Source organism: Diceros bicornis, chromosome 32 (assembly GCF_020826845.1).
Source record: "Diceros bicornis minor isolate mBicDic1 chromosome 32, mDicBic1.mat.cur, whole genome shotgun sequence".
In the NCBI taxonomy this organism is placed as follows: Eukaryota; Metazoa; Chordata; class Mammalia; order Perissodactyla; family Rhinocerotidae; genus Diceros; species Diceros bicornis.
The window spans coordinates 10,503,871-10,525,513 of NC_080771.1; the positions used below are offsets into that span (position 1 = coordinate 10,503,871).

General features: G+C 42.5%; 1 protein-coding gene across 5 annotated transcripts in view; it reads left to right on the forward strand.

Annotated features, from left to right (window-relative positions):
- The first annotated feature begins 223 nt into the window (after positions 1–223).
- Positions 224–21,643, forward strand: part of NLRC5 (NLR family CARD domain containing 5) — a 93,259-nt gene continuing 71,839 nt past the window's right edge. For 2 of the 5 annotated variants that reach the window (XM_058527873.1, XM_058527872.1), the window contains exon 1: positions 228–524. The gene's annotated coding sequence lies outside the window, so the exon portion shown is untranslated. Of the gene's footprint in view, positions 525–21,643 lie in introns of all 5 variants that reach the window. The other 3 variants (XM_058527869.1, XM_058527871.1, XR_009216418.1) reach the window with 2 other exon arrangements.

The following is a 21,643-nucleotide window of genomic DNA, read 5'->3' on the forward strand; positions in this document are numbered from 1 at the left end:
AGAGGGCCAAGGGCTCCGTTAATAAGACCAGTTATTGTTATTATCCCCTTCTTTCATCCTGGAGAGCACCACAGGACAGGAGACAGGCCCCCTGGGGTCTAAGTCTCCTCCTCCTGCACAGGTGAGCATCTCCTCCTGTCCCATCCCTGCTTAGTCTCCAAGGAGGCAGGGAAAGTTGAACTCAGCCCAGGGTCCTCCTGCGGTGCCCTGACCCCTCCCACAGGCAGGTCCCGGGTGAGCCAGCTCTTACTCCTCTGCCTCAGTTTCGCATCCACAAAAGGGGCGATTGGCCCCCGCGTCCCCTGGGGCTGTCTCTGGGTCCCGTCTGCAAAGGTCTCTGAGCCCCAGGAGGCCTTAGGGCAGCGGGCGTGCCTGCCCCCGCCCGTCCCGCGCCCGTACCGGGTCGGGCGGCTAGAATCCACGTGATTTCCCGGCAGCGGCCGCCGGCTCCAGCCCAAGCCGGGCAGCTCTCTGCGCCTACTTTCAGTTTCATGCGGAGCGCGGCGGAGCCGGGAGCGCAGCTGGTGAGTGCCAAATACGCCGGGGCTGCGGCACCGCGCGGGGCCAGCGGGCGAGCGGCGCGGAGGGAGGTTCGGGTGCGAATGGAGAGGGGAGGACGGGACGCCGGAGGGCTCTGGAAGGTCGTGCCAGGGGCCGCCGGGTAGATGGCCAGGTAGCTGGCTGGCTGGCTGTCCGTGTGGACAGATAAATGTGTTGACGCACGGGTGGGCAGATGGGGCGCCCGTGGCCGGAGCTGCGCTCAGCCTGCTACCCTGCGGAGTTTGGAGTTTGGAGAATGGGTTTTGAGCCGCAGAGGAAGGCAAGTCGGGTCACCTGGGTTGGGGGACGCGGTATGCTCTCCCCCTCCCTCCCACTTGTCCCCACCCTTGCGACGCTCCTGTCACCTCCTGGAACTTCAACTTTTTACAGCTTTTAAAGAATTACAGAAGTCACGCTGCTCATTATGCACAATTCAGACTTTTTAACCTAAAGAAGCTTTTTGTTATGGACACTTGTGAACATAGACAACAGTAGAAAGAATAGAATTAAGTTGAGTTATGTGCACGTGCTGGTTTTGATATAACCACCGTTCAACTCCAACACTCATCAACCCAGGGCCAGTCCAGTTTCACCTCTATCACGCCTCATTTTGAAACAAATGGCAAACAAACATCACAGCATCTCAACTGAAATATTTCAGAATGTACTACAAGATAGGAAGTCTTTTTAAAAACATAACCACAATACGTCAGCATACTTGACACATTTTAACGATAAAGCCTTCATGTCAAATCTCCACAGACTGTTTCTAATGAACATTTTAACCTCATAAATAGTAGGTGAATACACGGGTGTTGGTTTGTTACTTGCTCTTTGCATGTCAGTGTCGTTTTCAGCCATTTTTCTCACTCAGGAGGCCAAGACCTGGAGTTTTCTCAGGTGTCCATTGTCGGGGTGTGGGAGAGGCCCCCCCACCTTCAGTATTGTTTGCATCCACTTTATAAGTTGGGGTTCTTACGTTTCCTTTTTAAAAGGTCGAGGGGTTCTACAGACTTAAAAAGCAGTTTGAAAACCAGCACGTCCATCTCCTAATCCGGGGGGTGGCATGAGGTGGGGTGTACCCTGGGCTGGTACCTGGAGCCTCATCTCTCCCAATTGCTTTTCCTTCCCTGTAAGAAGCAAGGCACCCAGAAAAGCGCTAGGCCGGGTATCCCCCCGGAGAACAGAGGGGGAGGTAGAGCTGATGATTTCAAGGTGTATCCAGGCTCCCCATCTGGCATGCCTCACTCAAGCTGCACTAACCATAGGGCCAACTGGCCATTGATTATGCCCCCCTGCCTTGTTTCCAAAACACAGCACCAGCTTGCCTGGCGCCTGGCATGGGAGACAGACGGATGGGGCTCTCAGCCCGTTGTGTTTGCTGGGTGGGCATGGACTAACTCATCACGTCTCAGGAACCTCAGTCTCTCATCTGTAAAATGGAGATGAGAGCATGTCCTTCAAAGCGTGTTTTGTGAGTTGGACGAAACGAGGATGCCCAGTTCACGGCCAGCCTCAAAGTACCGCGTGAGCATGAGGAGCCATGTGTCCCGGAGGAGGGCAGACAAGCAGAAGGGAAAGTTCTTTGAAAGAGTTTCACAATATGTTTAGGCTTATTCCTCGACCAGATACAGAGGTGACGGGATGTTTTGGGGGCCAGGTCAGTCTCCCTACACCTCGACACATATACCCCCTGCCCCGCTGAGGAAAATTCAGCAAAACTTCTTAAAATGTCTTTTCCCATCTGTTATGGGTTGAATTGTGTCCCTGAAGAAGCTATACTGAAGTCTTAATCTCCAGTGCCTCAGAATGTGACTTTATTTGGAAAGAGGGTTGTGGCGGATGTAATTTGTTGAGTTACGATGAGGTCATTCTGGAGTAGCTGGGCCCTTAATTCAGTATGATTGGTGTCCGTATAAGAGAGAGATCGGCATATGAAGATGGAGACACACAGGGAGAGGACAGCTATGTGACAGCAGAGGCTGAGATTGGAATGATGCATCTACAAGCCAAGAGACTCCAAGAATTGCTGGCAAGCATCAAAAGCCGGAGTAGGCAAGGAAGGCTCGTCCCCTAGAGGCTTCAGAGGGAGCGTGGCCTTGCTCACACCTTGATTTCAGACTTCTGGCCTCCAGAACCGTGAGAGAATAAATTTCTGTCATTTTAATCCACCCAGTTTGTGGTACTTTGTTACAGCTGGTAACAAAGCTAAGAAACGAATTCACTGTCCCAGAATCTCCCCTCTGCCTTCCACGTAGAGTCAGACTGAGGATTAAGCAAATTAACGTAAGTGCAAATACTTTGTAAAAACTTTCGGTAGCGTTCCGAGGATGTAAACTAGTGGTTTTCTTTACCGGATCTATTTTTTGAACGTTGGCTGGTAGCCCAAAGTCTACCTTGGCTGAAACTCAGTCTGCAAGGAAAACACCCAGGTGATTGGGAAGGAAAAAAATCTGAAAAATTGATCAGTCTGGGGCTGGCCCCGTGGCTTGGCGGTTAAGTGCGTGCACTCTGCTAGTGGCGGCCCGGGTTCGGATCCCGGGCGCGCACGGACGCACCGCTTCTCCGGCCATGCTGAGGCCGCGTCCCACATACAGCAGCTAGAAGGATGTGCAGCTATGACATACAACTATCTACTGGGGCTTTGGGGGAAAAAAAGGAGGAGGATTGGCAATAGATGTTAGCTCAGAGCCGGTCTTCCTCAGCAAAAAGAGGAGGATTAGCATGGATGTTAGCTCAGGGCTGATTTTCCTCACAAAAAAGAAAAAAAAAATTGATCAGTCTGGCTGTTGGTGTACTCTGCCTGGGGAAGGAAAGGCTTTTGGTCCCTCAGGCCATCCTGGAGAACATATCTCTACCATCCACTGCACTTAAAACCAAGTGGAAGTGGTGAGGCAGGCAAGCACTTGGTTGTGTGGATGACTTGTCACCCATAAAATAAGCATGATTATGTAACTCACATGCTGACTGGGGTTTCCTGGGTCCTTGAGAGCTGAGTAAAGCTGATGTGAACCCCCATTCTGCTCCATTGGGAAGCCCTAACTGTTCTCAAGCTCATCCCCAGGAGAGTGGGGATGGGTGTGAGCTTAGTTCTTCTGGCCATCTCTAAGCCCAGACTCTTTTTCTGCTCTGCAGTCATCTTCTCTCCCTAGTTGACTAGGGCATGAAACCAATCGGTTTCTTGGGTGGAGAGATGGGAGGCCTGGGGAAACATGAGTTCACTCGTTTATCCTGCCTGTTTCAAGCCTGACTGACTGTAATGAGACTGCTGCTGCATCCTGTGAGTCACCCCAAATTCTTCTGACAAATTCCCAGACACAGGAGTCTTTCCCGGAAAGGTTTTTAGCAGCCCTTCTGGCTGGGATGCCTCTGACATTTGGCAAAGGAGAACTTCGAGGAACCTGAGGGAACCCTGAGTTCTCACTCAGATGACCTCTCTTCTCAGTTTGCTTTACTTCCTTCCAGTCTTTTCCTTATATGTGTATATTCATATTTTTTTAAATGGACTCATACATAAAAACCAAAATGGAATTATACTTGTTAAACTAGATAATATGGAATTCTATATTAAAGGAAAATGAAATCCTATGATATTTTTTAAATTATTTAATTTTTAGTAGCTAATACATTCATACTGTAAATTAATATAAACATATAAAAATGTATGAAATGAAAAGTAAATCTCCCTCCCTCGTCTGTCTCCCAGCCACCTATTACCCTCCCTGAAGGCAACTGATATTATCAAGTTCTTATGTCTCCTTCCAAAGATAGTCCAAGTGGGCGTTTACAAACATGGATATATACATGTATGTATACATACATACATATATGTATATTTCCCCCCTTCTTACAAATGGTAGTATACTGTGTATAGTGTTTTTTACCTTGCTTTTTTTAAAATTTAATGTATTTCGGAAATCTTTCCACGTCAAAACAAAAAAATCTGCCTTTTTAATTTTTCTTTTTAACAGCTACATAGTATTTCACTATATGGTTGCTCTATAACTGATTTATCTGTTGTTGGGTATATTTAGGTTGTTTCCTGTCTCTTGCTATTCCAAGCAGTGCTGTAAAGAATATCCTTGTTCAAGTATCATTTTTGCATATATGAGAATAAGTCTAGGAAAGCATCCAGGAGTGGATTTACAAGGTCAATGGGGATATGCAGTTTGAACTTTAATAAATATGGCAAATGACCCTCCTCAAGTGCAGTACTGATTATCACTCCCACCAGCTATGTGTGAGGGGCCTGCTTCCCACACCCTCCCCTACACGTGTGTTGTCAAACTTTTCCATATTTGCAGATCTGAGAGATGAATAATGATGCCTTTTTTTTCATTTCTCTTATTATGAAAGATGTTGGGCATTTTTTTCAAATATCTAAGCGTCATGTGTAGTTTCTTTTCCATAAACTATCCATTCATATCTTTTGCCCACTTTTCCATTGGGTTGTTGGTCTTTTCCTATTGAGCTGTAAAAGCACTTTACATATTAAGGAAATTAGCTCATCATCTGTGTATGAGTATACTGTCGTTTTAAGTGACTGCCTAGTTGTCCACAGAATGGCTGAACATATCAATCTTTGTTAAACATTTAGATTGGGTCTCATTTTCTCCTATTACACATGGACTGTTTCCTCTGTTTTATAGAAAAGACAAGATGTGACATTTTAATTCTTTTCATAGCTCTTGCCAGAATTTCTCTCAGGGAAGGAACTATTTTTGGGAAAATACCTTGATAGGATTGCGGGGGGGGGATGCAACCTGTGTTCAAAGTGGCCAGCAGGGACCAGGACATGCAGAGGGCAGGCTCTTTGCATGGAGCATGTGTGTGCGGTGGGAGCGCTATATTTGCTCCTGAAAGGAAGGGAGGAGGAGAGAAGGGAGGAGAGGGAGAAGGTGGAGAGAGGCTAGGCCACACAGGGAGAAGACCTCCAGAAACTTCTTGGGGGTAGGATGGCCAAAGGGCATTTTCGGTCAGGAGATGCCCCCTACTCCATGTGAGGTGGGTACTGACAACGCAGACTCCGCTCAGGCTCTGCCCTTCAATCGATAACCCACTGAGCACACATCTGCTGAGTTTCTACAACATGCCAGGTCCTGCTAAGCACTGAGCTATAGCCGAGAACACGACCAAGGCCCCACACCGTGGGGCTGATGTGCCAACAGAAACAGACAATAAACAAGTACACAAAGATGTACAGTAGACGTCAGGAGGTGGTGACTGCAGGGAAGAAGGACAAGGCAGCCAAGGGGATTGGCGTGCTGGGACCGAGGGCGGGTTGTGTTTGGCACGGAGAGGCCCAGGCATGGCCTCCGAAGGGGCACTTGGGACGATGGAGGGGCGTGAGGCAGGGAACCATGAGCCATGATGATGTCTGGAGGAAGAGGGAACCAAGCACAGGCAATGGCAAGAAAACGGAGGAGGGCAGGTAGAAAAAGACGGAGGGGAAGAGGAGAGGAGAGGAGGGAGGGGAGGCAGAAAGGGAGGAAGCGGAGGAGGAGTTATTTAAAGTCAGCTATGATCACAGTGCTTCCTGTGAGTGAATATTTTGGCGTGTCGTTTAACAAAGGGCTGGACCTGGAACAGGAGCCCTCTGTTGGAGGAGGCAACGCCGTTTCAACCTCCCACCCCTCCCCTGTGGGGAGATCTGTGGGGAAGCCGGGACCTTCCCCAGGCCGTGGTTTCTCAGGTAGCTTGGTGTCTGAGCCAGTGCATCTGTATCAGGAAAGGTAGGGGTGCCCCTCCTAACATCCAGTGTTGTGGTGAGCATCCTGGTAGCTAGAGCTTTGCTCACATTCTGGATTGTTTCCTTAGGCTAGGTTCTCAGCGTGGACTTCTCAAGGGATATATGGACTTTTACTTTAATTTTTATTTTTTTATTGTATTAAACACAACAGTAAAATTTACCATCTTAACCATTTTTAAGAGTACAGTTCAGTGGTATTAGTACATTCACATTGTTGTGAAGCCATCACCACCATCCATCCCCATAACTCATTTTATCTTGTAAAACTGAGACTCTATGCCCATTACCCAAGAACTCCCCATTCTTCCCTCCTCTATCCCCTGAACCACCATTCTACTTTCTATCCCTATGGATTTGACTCCTCTAAGTACGTTATACAAGTGGAATCATACAGAATTTGTCTTTGTGTGATTGGCTTATTGCACTAGCATAATGTCCTCAAGATTCATCCATGTTGTAGCATGTTGCAGAACTTCCTTCCTTTTTAAGGCTGAATAATATTCCATTGTATGCATATACCACATTTTGATTGTGCTTTCATCCATCAGTGGACACTTGGATTGCTTCCGTGTTTTAGCTATTGTGAATAATGCTGCTATGAAGATGGGTGTACAGATATCTCTTCAAGATCCTACTCGCAATTCTTTTGGGTATTATGCTCACAAGAGGATTGCTGGGTCATATGGTAATTCTATTTTTAATTTTTTGGGGAAATTCCATACTGTTTTCCACAGCAGCTGTACCACTTTACATTCCCACCAACAGTCCACAGGGTTCCAATTTCTCCACATCCTCGCCAACACTTGTTGTTTTCTGTTTGTTTGATAGTAGCCATCCTAATGGATGTGAAGTGGTATCTCATTGTAGTTTTGATTGGCATTTCCCTAATATTGGTGACGTTGAGCATCTTTTCATGTGCTTATTGGCCATTTGCATATCTTCTTTGGAGAAATGTCTCTTGATGTCCTTTGCCCATCTTTGAATCAGCTTGTTTGTTTTTTTCTTGTTGAGTTTTAGGAGTTCTCTCTATATTCTGGATATTAATTCTTTCTCAGACGTATGTTTTGAAAATACTTTCTCCCATTCTGTGGGTTGCCTTTTTACTCTGTGGGTAGTGTCTTTTGTTGTACAAATTCTTCAACTTTCATGAAGTCCAATTTGTCTATTCTTTTGCTGTCTGTGCCTTTGTTGTCATCGCCAAGAAATCATTGCCAAATCCAGTATCATGAACTTTTACTCTGTGTTTTCTTTTAAGAGTTTTGCTGTTTCAGGTCTTACATTTAGGTCCTCGCTCCACTTTGAGTTAGTTTTTGTGTATGGTGTTAGGTAAGGGTCCAGCTTCATTCTTTTGAACGTGGATAACCAGTTTCCCCCCAACCATTTGTTGAAGACTGTCCTTTCCCTATTGAATCGTCTTGACACCCTTGTCAAAAATCATTTGATTGTATATGAGGGTTTATTTCTGGGCTCTCTATTCAATTCAATTGGTCTCTATGTCTGTCTTTATGCCAGTATCACGCTGTTTTGTCTGCTGTAGCTTTGTTGTAAGTTTTGAAATCGGTACATGCGAGTCCTCCACTTTTGTTCCTTTTTTTTCAGAATTGTTTTACCTATTCAAGGTCCCTTGAGATTCCATGTGAATTTTAGGATGGGTTTTTCTTTTCATGAAAAGAATGTCATTGAGATTTTGGTAGGGGTTGCATTGAATCTATAGACTGCTTTGAGTAATATTGACATTTTAAGAACATTATGTCTTCCAATCCATGAACGTGGGTTGTGTTTCCATTTATTTACATCTTTAATTTCTTTCAGCAATGTTTTGTAGTTTTCATTGTACAAGTCTTTCACCTCCTTGGTTAATGCCTAAGTTTTTATTCTTTTTGATGCTATGGTAAATGGAATTGTTTTTGTAATTTCCTTTTTAGATTGTTCATTGTTAGTGTGTAGAAATGCAACTGATTTTTGCATGTTGACTTTATATCCTGCTACTTGGCTGAATTCATTTATTAGTTCTAACACTTTTTTTTGTGGAGTCTTTAGGGTTTAAGATCATATCATCAGCAAACAGATAACTTTACTTCTTCCTTTCCAATTTGGATGTCTTTAATTTATTTTTCTTGCCTAATTGCTCTGGCTAGGCCTTCCAATACTATGTTGAATAGAAGTAGTGAAAATTGGCTTCCTTGCCTTATTCTTGATCTTAGAGGAAAAGCTTTCAGTCATTCATCATTGAGTATGATGTTTGCTGTGGGTTTTTCATATATGGCTTTTATTATGTAAAGGTAGTTTCCTTCTATTCCTAGTTTGTTGAATGTAGTTATCATGAAGGGTGTTTAATTTTGTCAGATACTTTTTCTGCATCAATTGAGATCATCATGTGGGTTTTTTTCCCCTTCGTTTTGTTGATGTGGTATATTACATTGATCAATTTTCATATATTGAATTTTCATATGTTGAATCATCCTTGCATTCCAGGAATAAATCTCACTTGGTCATGGTGTATAATCTTTTTTTTTTATTGAGGTCATAATAGTTTATAACATTGTGAAATTTCAGTTGTACATTATTATTTGTCAGTCCCCGTATATATGTGCCCTTTTACCCATTATGCCCACCCCCCAAACCTCTTCCTCTCTGTGTAACCACTAATCTTTTCTCTTTGTCCATGTGTGTGTTTATCTTCCACATATGAGGGAAATCATGTGGTGTTTGCCTTTCTCTTTCTGGCTTATTTGGCTTAACATAATACCCATCCATGTTGTTGCAAGTGGGACAATTTTGTCTTTTTTATGGCTGAGTAGTATTCCATTGTGTATATATACCACATCTTCTTTATCCATTCATCAGTCGATGGGCACTTGGGTTGCTTCCATGTCTTGGCTATTGTGAATAATGCTGCAGTGAACATAGGGATGCATAAATCTCTTTGAATTGTTGATTTCAAGTTCTTTGGATAAATGCCTAGTAGTTGGATAGCTGGGTCATATGGTATTTCTATTTTTAATTTTTTGAGAAATCTCCATACTGTTTTCCATGGTGGCTGCACCAGTTTGCGTTCCCACCAGCAGTTTAAGAGAGTTCCCTTTTCTTCAAATCCTCTCCAACATTTGTTATTTTTTGTCTTGGTAATTATAGCCATTCTAACAGGTGTAAGGTGATATCTCATTGTAGTTTTGATTTGCATTTCCCTGATGATTAGTGATGTTGAATATCTTTTCATGTGCCTATTGGACATCTGGATATCTTCTTTGGAAAAATGTCTGTTCATATCCTCTGCCCACTTTTTGATCAGATTTTTTGTTGTTGTTGAGTTATGTGAGTTCTTTATATATTTTAGAGATTAATCCCTTGTCAGATATATGATTTGCAAATATTTTCTCCCAGTTGGTGGGTTTTCTTTTCATTTTGCTCCTGGTTCCCTTTGCCTTGCGGAAGCTCTTTAGTCTGATGAAGTCCCATTTGTTTATTTTTTCTTTTGTTTCCCTTGCCCAAGTAGACCTGGTATTCGAAAAGATGTTTCTAAGGCCAAAGTCAAAGAGTGTACTGCCTATATTTTCTTCCAGGAGTTTTATGGTTTCCCGTCTTACCTTCAAGTCTTCAATCCGTTTTGAGTTAATTTTTGTGTATGGCAAAAGATAATGGTCTACTTTCATTCTTTTGCGTGTAGCTGTCCAGTTTTCCCAACACCATTTATTGAAAAGACTTTCCTTTCTCCATTGTATGTTCTTGGCTCCTGTGTCAAAGATTAGCTGTCCGTAGATGTGTGGTTTTCTTTCTGGGCTTTCAATTCAGTTCTATTGATCTGTGTGTCTGTTTTTGTACCATTACCATGCTGTTTTGATTATTATAGCTTTGTAGTATATTTTGAAGTCAGGGATTGTGATGCCTCCAGCTTTGTTCTTTTTTCTCAGGATTACTTTAGCTATTCGGGGTCTTTTGTTGCCCCATATGACTTTTAAGATTCTTTGTTCTATTTCCATGAAGAATGTCATTGGGATTCTGATTGGGATTGCATTGAATCTGTAGATTGCTTTAGGTAGTATGGACATTTTAACTATGTTTATTCTTCTAATCCATGTGCATGGGATATCTTTCCATTTCTTTATGTCATCATCGATTTCTTTCAATAATGTCTTATAGTTTTCATTGTATAGGTCTTTCACCTCCTTGGTTAAATTTGTTCCTAGATATTTTATTCTTTTTGTTGCGTTTGTAAATGCGATTGTATTCTTGAGTTCTCTTTCTGTTAGTTCATTATTAGAGTATAGAAATGCAACTGATTTTTGTAAATTGATTTTGTATCCTGCAACTTCGCTGTAGTTGTTGATTATTTCTAATAGTTTTCCGATGGATTCTTTAAGATTTTCTATCTATAAAATCATGTCATCTGCCAATAGTGAGAGTTTCATTTCTTCCTTGTCAATTTGGATACCTTTTATTTCGTTTTTCTTGACTAATTGCTCTGGCCAAAACCTCCAGTACTATGTTGAATAAGAGTGGTGAGAGTGGGCACCCTTGTCTTGTTCCTGTTCTCAGACGGGTGGCTTTCAGTTTTTCTCCGTTGAGTATGATGTTGGCTGTGGGTTTGTCATATGTGGCCTTTATTATGTTGAGATACTTTCCTTCTACATCCATTTTTTTGCTTGTGTGAGGAGGACTGGTCCTGAGCTAACATCTGATGCCAATCCTCCCCTTTTTTCTTGAGGAATATTGGCCCTGAGCTAACATCCATGGCCATCTTCCTCTACTTTATATGGGACGCCACCACAGCATGGCTTAACAAGTGGTGCCTCGGTGCACGCCCGGGATCCAAACCTGCGAACCGCGGGCCACCACAGTGGAGCGCGCGCACTTAACCGCTTGCGCCACTGGGCTGGCCCCCTACACCCATTTTATTGAAAGTTTTTTATGATAAATGGGTGTTGGGTCTTCTCAAATGCTTCCTCTGCATCTATTTGTGGTTTTTATTCCTCATTTTGTTGATGTGGTGTATCACATTGATTGATTTGTAGGTATTGAACCATCCCTGTGTCCCTGGTATAAATCCCACTTGATCATGCTGTATGATCTTTTTAATGTATTGCTGTATTCGGTTTGCCAATATTTTGTTGAGGATTTTTGCATCTATGCTCGTCAGCGATATTGGCCTGTAATTTTCCTTCTTTGTGTGTCCTTGTCTGGCTTTGGGATCAGGATGATGTTGGTCTCATAGAATGTATTAGAAAGTGTTCCATCTTCATCAATTTCTTGGAATAGTTTGAGAAGGAGAGGTATTAAATCTTCTTTGAATGTGTGGTAGAATTCTCCTGAGAAGCCATCTGTTCCTGGACTTTTATTTTTCGGGAGGTTTTTGACTACCATTTCAATCTCTTTAGTTGTGATTGGTCTATTCAGATTCTCTATTTCTTCTTGATTCAGTTTTGGGAGGTTGTATGAGTCTAAGAATTTATCCATTTCTTCTAGATTGTCCAATGTGTTGGCATAGTTTTTCATAGTATTCTCTTATAACTCTTTGTATTTCTGGGTATCCACTGTAATTTGTCCTCTTTCATTTCTAATTTTATTTGTTTGAGCTTTCTGTTTTTTTCTTAGTTAGTTTGGCTAAGGGTTTGTCAATTTTGTTTATCTTCTCCATTGATTCTTTCTACTGTCTTTTTGGTTTCTATTTCATTGATTTCTGTTCTAATTTTTATTATTTCCCTCCTTCTGCTGACTTTGGGCTTTGTTTGTTTTTCTTTTTCTAGTTCTGCTAGGTGTAGTGTAAGATTACTTATTTGAGATTTTTCTTGTTTGTTATGGTGGGCCTGTGTTGGTATGAATTTCCTCTTGGGACTGCTTTTGCTACATCCCATATGAGTTGGTATGGTGTATTTTCATTTTCATTTGTCTCCTGGTATTTTTTTATTTCTTCTTTAATTTCTTCATTGATCCATTGGTTGTTCAGCAGCATGTTGTTTTGTCTCCACATATTTGTCACTTTCCCAGCTTTTTTCTTGTGGTTGATTTCTAGTTTCATAGCATTATGGTCAGAAAGGATGCTTGTTATGATTTCAATCTTCTTAAGTTTATTAAGGCTTGCCTTGTTTCCCAACATATGGTCTAATCTTTGAGAATGTTCCATGGGCACTTGAGAAGAATGCATATTCTGCTGATTTTGAATGGAGTGTTCTCTATATATCTATTAAGTCCACCTGGTCTAGCTTTTTGTTTAAGTCCACTATTTCGTTGTTGACTTTCTGTCTGGATGATCTATCCATTGATGTAAGTGGGGTATTGAGGTCCCCTACTATTATTATGTTGCTGTTAATTTCTCCTTTTAGGTCTGTTAATAACTGTCTGTTAATAAATTGTTAATAATTATGTACTTTGGTGCTCCTGTGTTAGGTGCATATATATTTATAAGTGTTATGTCCTCTTGGTGGATTGTCCCTTTTATCATTATATATTGCCCCTCTTTGTCTCTCATTGTCTTTTTTATCTTATAGTCTACTTTGTCTGTTATAAGTATGGCAATATCTGCTTTCTTTTGTTTGCCATTAGCTTGGAGTATCATCTTCCATCCCTTTACTCTGAGCCTGTGTTTATCTTTAGAGCTGAGATGTTTCCTTGAGGCAGCATATTATTGGGTCTTGTTTTTAATCCATCATGCCACTCTGTGTCTTTTGATTGGAGAATTCAATCCATTTACATTTAGAGTGATTATTGATATATGAGAGCTTAATATTGCCATTTTATCACTTGTTTTCCGGTTGTTCTGTATTTCCCTTGTTTCTCGTCCTCTGTATTTCCAACTCTCAGTTCAGTTCAGTGTTTCTCTATGATGGTTGTCTCAGTTTTCTCTTTATTTATGATTTGTGTCTCTGTTCTGATTTTTTGTTTAGTGGTTACTGTGAGGTTTGTATAAAAGATCTCGTAGATGAGATAGTCCATTTTCTGATAGTCTCTTATTTCCTTGGTCTAACCAGTTCTGTCCCTTTCCTCTTCCCCGCCTAAGTTATTGTTGTCACAACTTATTCCATTTTGTGTTGTGAGTTTGTGATTAAAATGAAGTAAATAGTTATTTTTGATGCTTTTCTTTCCTTTATCCTTGTTATAATTAAGTGATGGCTAACCTGTTCTGATAGAGGGCTGCAGTTTTCTGATTTTGTCTATCTATTTATCTCCTTGCTCAAGGCTTTGTAAACCCTTTCCTTTTTTTTTTTATTTTTTTCAGGTATGAGGGCCTTCTTGATCATTTCTTGTAGTGGGGGTCTTGTGGCTATGAACTCCCTCAGTTTTTGTTTATCTGGGAAAGTTTTTATTTCTCCGTCATATGTGAAGGATGTTTTCTCTGGATAGAGTGTTCTTGGCTGAAAGTTTTTGTCTTTCAGAATTTTGAACATATCATTCTGCTCTTTCTTAGCTTGTAAGATTTCTGCTGAGAAGTCCGCTGAAAGCCTGATAGGGGTTCCTTTGTAGGTTATTTTCTTCTGCCTTGCTGCCCTTAATATCTTTTCTTTGTCATTGACTTTTGCCGGTTTTACTAATATATGCCTTGGAGAATGTCTTTTTACACTGATGTAATTAGGAGTTCTGTTAGCTTTATTTACATGTAATTCCAGCTCCTTCCCCAGGTTTGGGAAGTTCTCAGCTATTAATTCTTTGAATAAGCTCTCTGCTCCTTTCTCCCACTCTTGTCTCTCTGGAATACCTATAATCCTTATGTTGCATTTCCTAATTGAGTCAGATATTTCTCAGAGAATTTCTTCATTTATTTTTGGTCTTAGCTCTCTCTCCTCCTCCATCTGCAGCATTTCTATACTTCTTTCCTCTAAATTACTGATTCTGCCCTCCATAATATCAGCTCTATTTTTTAAGGACTCCAGATTTTCCTTTTCTCATTCATTGTGTTTTCCATCTCCAACATTTCTGATTGGTTTTTTTTTTTTTCCAAAGGAAGATCAGCCCTGAGCTAACATCTGATGCCAGTCCTCCTCTTTTTTTGCTTTTCTTATTTCCCTTGTGATTTCTTTTTTAATCTATTGGTTGTTTAAAAGTATATTGTTTAATTTCCACAATTTTGTGAATTTTCCAGTTTTCTTTATGTTATTGATTTCCAACTTCATCCCATTGTGGTCAGAGAAGATGCTTTGTATGATATCTATCTTTTAAAATCTACTAAGACTTAATTTGTGGCCTAACATATGGTCTATACTGGAAAATGTCTCATATACAATTGAGAAGAATCTGTATGCTGTTGTTTTTGGGTAGAACATCCAGTATATCTGTTAGATCCCATTGGTTTATTGTGTTGTTTAAGTCTTCTGTTTCCTCACTCATCTTCTGTTTGTTCTATCCATTATTATGAGCAGGTATTAAAGTCTCCAACTACTGGGCCAGCCCCGTGGCTCAGCGGTTAAGTGTGCGCGCTCTGCTGCTGGTGGCCGGGGTTTGGATCCCGGGCACGCACCAACGCACTGCTTGCCTGGCCATGCTGAGGCCACGTCCCATGTACAGCAACTAGAAGGATGTGCATCTGTGACATACAACTGTCTACTGGGGCTTGGGGGAAAAATAAATAAATAAAATTGTTTTTTAAAAAAATCTCCAACTATTATTGTAAAACTGTCCGTTTCTCCCCTCAATTCTGGAAGTTTTTGCTTTATATATTTTGGTGGCCTGTCATTAGGGTCATGAGTGTTTATAATTGGTATATCTTCTTGCTGTGTTGAACCTTTTATTAATGTATAATGTCCTTCTTTGTCTCTTGTAACCTTTTTTGATTTAAAGTCTATTTTGTCTGATATTTGTCTAGCCACTCCTGCTCCCTTTGGTTACCATTTGCATGGAATATCTTTTTCTATCCTTTTACTTTCAACTTGTTTTTCTCTTTGAATCTCAAGTGAGTCTCTTGTAGACAGCATATAGTGGGGTTATGTACTTTTATCCATTCTGCCAATCTCTGTCTTTTGACTGGACAGTTTAATCCATTTACGTTTAAAGTAATTACTGATAAGGAGGGACTTCTGTCATTTTGCTATTTGTTTTTTTATATGCCCCCATAGATTTTTGTCCCTCATTTTTCACATTCCTATCTTCTTTTGTGTTTAGTTAACTTTTTGTAGCGAAACATTTAAATTCTCTCTTAATTTTATTTTGTGTATATTGTATAGCTAATTTCTTTGTGGTTACCATGGGGATTACATTTAACATCCTAAAGTTATAACACTCTAATTTGATTTATAGCAGCTTAACTTCAAAACATGCAAACACTCTGCTCCTCTACAGGTCCATCCCCACCTCTTTCAGTTGTTGATGTCACAAAATTACGTCTTTATACACTGTGTGCCCCAAAACATTAACTAATAATTCTTTTAAATTCCTAATTTGTGTAGAAAACAGGCTTTGCAATTATAAACCAAAATTACAGTAATACCAGCTTTTACACTAATAATTGTTTTTCTTCACATATATTAGTCTCTTAAATCCTGCAGAAAATAAAAAGTACAGTTACAAACCATTGCTACAATAATACTAGCTTCTATAATTGCCCATGTACTTACTTTTATTGAAATATTTATTTTTTCCATATGGCTTCAAGGTACTGTTAAGTGTCCTTTCATTTCACCCTGCAGGACTCTCTTGAACATTTCTTGCAAGGCAGGTCTAGTGGTCACAAACTCCCTCAGCTTTTGTTTATCTGGGAATGTCTTGATTTTCCCTCACTTTTGAAGGATGCTTTTGCTGGGTATAGGATTCTTGGTTGACAGGTTTTTTCTTTTAGCACTTTGAATATATGGGCCTACTGTCTTCTGGCCTCCAAAGTTTCTGATGAGAAATCTGCTGATAATCTCATTGAGGATCCCTTATATGTGATGATTCACTTCTCTTTTGCTGCTTTCAAGACTCTTTATTTGCATTTGGTTTCTGAAAGTTTGCTTATAATGTGTCTCGGTGTGGGGCTTTTTGAGTTAATCTTACTTGGAGTTTGTTGAGCTTCTTGGATATTTATATTCACGTCTCTCATCAAATTTAGGAAGTTTTCAGCCGTTATTTCTTCAAATATTCTCTCTGCCCCCTTCTCTCTCTCTTCTCCTTCTGAGACTCCCGTGATGCTTCTGTTGATCCACTTAATTGTGTCCCACAGGTCCCTTAGGCTCGTTCACTTGTCTTCAATCATTTTCTTTCTGTTCCTCAGCCTCGATAATTTCCATTGTCCCAACTCGAAGTTCCCTGTTTCTTTCTTCTGCTGCTCAAATCCATCTTTGAATCCCTGTAGTGAATTTTTCATTTCAGTTATTATACTTTTCAGCTCCAGAATTTCTTTTTGGTTTCTTTTTAAGTTTTCTATCTCTATTGATATTTCCATTTTGTTCACACGTCATTTTCTTGACTTTCTACCCATCTTCCTTTAGTTCTTTGAACATCTTTAAGATAGTTGTTTTAAAGTCTTTGTCTAATATATCTGCCATTAAGTCTTTTTTCAGAGACAGATTCTGTTGAATTATTTTTTCCTTTGAATGGGCCATATTTTCCTGTTTCTTTGTATGCCTTGTGATTTTTTTTTTGTTGAACACGGACTTTTCAATCTAATAAAGTGGCAACTCTGGAAATCAGATTCTCCCCCTTCTGCAGGGTTACTGTTTTTTGTTATTTATTTTTTTATTGTTGTAAATTATCTCTGTGCCCAGGATCAGCTTGAAGTATAAACTTAATGTCTTCTTCTGTCTTTTCTGAGCCTTTCCTTGGGTGTGTATATTCACTCTCTAATTTTCCCCATATATACAGTTGTTTTTGAATGTCCTAGTCTTTAATGTCTGGCTCCCAAAAGGGGCAAAGCGAAAAATGAAGGGAGGGGAAAAGGGCACAGGCCCTTTAAACCTCTTGGAAGTCACTTCAGCTGGAGAGGGAGGGACTTGCAGCAAAGGGGGGAGGTGCAACAACAATGACTACCTGCCTCTTTGTCTTCACCTCTGTGATCAGAAGCAACCGTCAGCACTCAGAGAACAAATCTCCAATATTTGGAGGACATGATCCTTTTTACCCACCCTAGCTCCTGCAAGCTGTGTGCAAGCTGCTGCAGGAACACATGCACAGCTGCCTGCCATGTGACTGAGGGGTGGGGCATGGGTAGCTGCCACTGTGCTAAGAGCTGAAATTGACTGAAATTAATCATAATTTAGGGTCTGTGTCTTCCCCTGGAAGTTGCAAGCCTTCAACAGGCTCCGGAATTCCAAAATAGTTATACCAGACAGCTTCTGCCAGTGCAGTTGTTATCTGGGTGGGGAGACAGATTCCTGATGCTTCCTACTCCACCATCTTCCCAGAATCCTCTCCTGGACCTTTATTTTTAAAGTGTTTGGGACCATGTTGCTAAATTTCTCTCCTAGAAGATTGTGCAGGTGTAGAGGCTGCAGGCAGCTGGGAAGCTGCCTGATCCCACAACATTTATCTCCCGGGGGGAGGAGCGGAGCTTTTACCATCACCAAATCCCAAATCCCCACCAATCCCTTGCCTTGGCCATTCCTTCCACCCATCATGGTGAGATGGAGGGAGTAGTCAAACCTTGGGGGGCTGGCATTCTGAGGTATTCAGATCTTGTCACAGTGAAATGTTTGAAGAGAAACAGCTTGCTATTTTATGTGTCTCGTGCTATTCTTTTTCCTGACTTCTTCAAGGTGTGCTGTGCATTTCTGGGCCTCAGAAATTCTTCTTAAATGGACAGGTCGATGTTTCCCTAAATAGAGACTTATCCAGTAGGAGTCAACAAGATGACTTTAGGAGATGCATGGACAGGGCATTCATTTAAACTGAATCATAAAGTGAAAACTTGGCCTCTTCTCAGTTCTCTTTTATCCTTTCTGATGAGTCAAGGAGAAAGTCTCAGTTGGGTCCTAATGTCTGTAGCACCTCTCACACCCCTGATCTCCTTTTCAACCGTGGGAGACCAGGCCTCAGGTCAGAGCCCTGGGCATGTGACACACCCAGTTCCAGGTCAACAGCATCATCTCTTTTCTGTTTTCCTGGGGCTTCTTTTGGGGTTAATTTCTGTTCATGGTGAATGATACTTTAGAAAATAAAGATAAATGTGAGATGACTTCTAGAAAAGTGTTAAGGAAATGATATTCTGATTCTCAGATAAGGCAAAAATGTCCTCAAACATTGGTAGAAAGTTTTGGAAAGTATATACCTCTCCCTAAAGGGTGAGGTTGTGGGAAACTTCATGTTATATGTTTCTGCAATGTTCAGAACTTTACAAATGAGTGCAGATTATATTTTATAGCAGAAAAATAATAAAGATATATGGAAATGATCTTTTCGTTGCAAAGAAGACCGTTTGTTGAAGGTAGTATGGGGTTTCAGTTAGGAAAGAGCCTCTGGATTCAGGAAAGGGCTTAAATCCACTCTTTGCTTCTTGACTTCTCAGAGTCCGTTTCTTCCTCTGGAAAATGGAGGAAACATCGGCCTTGAAAGGCCAATCGAGGATCTACTGAGGAAATGCAGGTGGAATGCTGCAGCATGATGCCCAGCCTGTGCTAAGAACTCAATATGTGAGAGCGAACTACCATGGACTGCAGGCAGAGCCTCTCCCCTCATTGCGCTGTGCACTTATATGTATTAATGTCACCAATCCTCAGAGTGACCCTGTGAACTAGATGCAAAATCATCACCCCCATTTGCAGATGAGTAACTGTGGGCCAGAGACATTAAGAAACTTGCCCTAGGTGGCACAGCACTAAATATGAAATCAGGATTTGAACCCAGTCCTCCTGACCCCAGAGGCTCTTTTATCAGCTCCACAGATCCCCATGAGATGGGCTGGTATTAGCACTGCATGACATACAAGTGAATCACGGCTCAGAGCGGTCAGGGATTTGCCTGGTGTCACCCGAGGAGTTATTTTGGAGCAGTGGGGCTCAGAACTGAGGCTCCAATCCACTAATCTCCTGACCTGCAGCCCCCAAGCCTTTCTTCTGTTTTATGCATCTGGGTACTGCCAGCTGCTGTGGGAGGAAGTGGTTCAGAGACCCACTCCGGAAGCAAAATTTCTCTTCCAACTTCGGAGGGCCCAGCCTCTGGTCACTGGTCTCTGTTTTCTTTCACTTTTAAAAATTTATTCATTTTAAATTACTCAAGTAATACATAACTAAATCCTCCTTGCAAAAAGTCAAACACCTTATACATAAGGCTGAAATCTCCATTACTCCCTGCTCCCAGCCCCAGGTCTGTCCTCACCCAGTTTGAGGTGACCAGTTTGGTGGGCTGCCTTCCAGAACTTTATCTAAACCTTTGCATAATAATAAATCTTATATTGGGCTTACTCACTGCCAGGCCCTGTTTTAAGCATTTTACTCACATTAATTTGTTGAAGCCTCTGAAGATAGGCGCTGTTATTTTCCTCATTCTACAGATGAGAACATTGAGGCCCAGAGAGGCTACACAACTTGCCTGATGCTACACAGCCTGCAAATGGTGGAAAGGTTGGTCCCAAACCCAGACAGCCTGGCTCCAAAGTTCATGCTCTTAGCCTATAAGTTATACAAGCATGTTATTATAGACCCGTGGGAAGAAATATAGTGTGGAGTTTTTGTCTATGTGTATTTTTAAGACAAATGATATTATATTGTGCGTATCATTATACATTGTGTCTTGTTTATTCAACGCTATGTGTTGAAGATCCAGCCATGTCAACACGTAATCACAGGCCTTCATGCCTATAATGCAACGGTTTGGTTACACCAAACTTTATTGGTATGTGGGTTGTTCACACACCACTGCAGGATTTCCTTATCTGGAGCTCCCTGTGTTCCGGGCTGTGTGGCTCTTTATATGGCTTTCTGCTGATCAGTTAGGCTGTGAAATCAAAGGGTGAACGTGCTCTGAGTATGAGTAGTCACTGCCAATTTGCCCTTCCAAATAGGCAGACCAATTTCCGGGCTGTGCATCTGAGCCGCAGGATCCAGCTTCTCTCCTTTGTATCTTTGTCCACCCAGAACTCCAAAACCAGCACAAGATTCCTCCGGCTCCTCGTCAACTGCCTGGCTGGGGATAAAGAGGGGATTTCCAGACCTCAGCTTCATTTTCAGTTTGATGTGGGTGGCTGAGCCCGGGCCTGTGTGAGAAGAGTTGGCAGAGCCACAGAGCTGGGGCACAGGGTGCCAAGGAACAGGCCAGAGACGGAGGTGGACACCCCACTCGGGCGAAGTGGTGAGTGCTAGTCTTAGGGAGACACCCTCAGGGTCTCATCGAAATGTGGCCACCTCGGTGGGCTTCCCATCCCGTCTCTCCGAGGGCAAGAATACTTGGCTCTGGTTTGCTGGAGAAGCAGAGTGCCAGGTGCAGAGGAACACAGAGCCTGTCTCTCGCCACTGAGAGCGCAAAGCTGGTGTCATCGTGGCCTAGAATAGTAGTTCTCAAGCTCATCAGCACATCGGAATCACCTGGGTGCTTCCAGAAGTCCTGAGGCCCCTGTTCCATGCCCAGAGATTGTGCTGTGATTAGTCTGGGGTGTGGCCTGTTGGAATTTTTTTTTTTTTTTTGCTGATGAAGATTAGCCCTGAGCCAACATTTGTTGCAAATCTTCCTCAATTTTTTTTTTATGTGAGGAGATCAGCCCTGTGCTAACATCTGACAGTCCTCCCCTTTTTTTGCTGAGGAAGACTGGCCCTGGGCTGACATCCGTGCCCATCTTCCTCCGCTTTATATGGGACGCCGCCACAGCATGGCTCGCCAAGCAGTACGTCGGTGCACACCTGGGATCCGAACTGGTGAACCCCAGGCCACCGCAGCGGAGTGTGTGCACTTAACCGCTTGCACCACCGGGCTGGCCCCCTTCCTCTATTTTTTACGTGAGCCGCTGCCACAGTATGGCCACCGACCAGCGGTGTAGGTCTGAGCCCAGGAACCGAACCTGGGCTGCCGAAGCAGAGCGCGCCCGACTTAACCACCAGGCCACCAGGGCTGGCCTCCGTTGGAACTTTTTAAAGACCCCCAGATTATTCTAATGTTCAGACAAGTTTGGGAACCACTGGCCTGGCAGATCCAGGGAGAGGCCTCTGGAGGCCCAGGAACGTGTTGGGCAGGAGACTTCTGGGGAGGCCTCACCAGCCACTTCCTGTGGGTGCTGGGCCCAAACCGCCAGTGCTGAGGGGGAAGCAAGGTCACCACCTGGCCAGCTGCTGTCCAAGCTGGACCAGGGCTGGCTGTTGGGCACCCCCGTCCCAGAGGAAGGTGCATCTGGAAACCGTAGGGGGTGGCAAGTCCAAGTCTTTCAGGCAGGAACACGGCTGAAGGAGGAGGTTTAAAGTCTAGTGATGCGGGCTGGGATCCAGATTCCCCGGTTTCCAGTGACAAGAAAAGAGAGGCCTGGTTGGA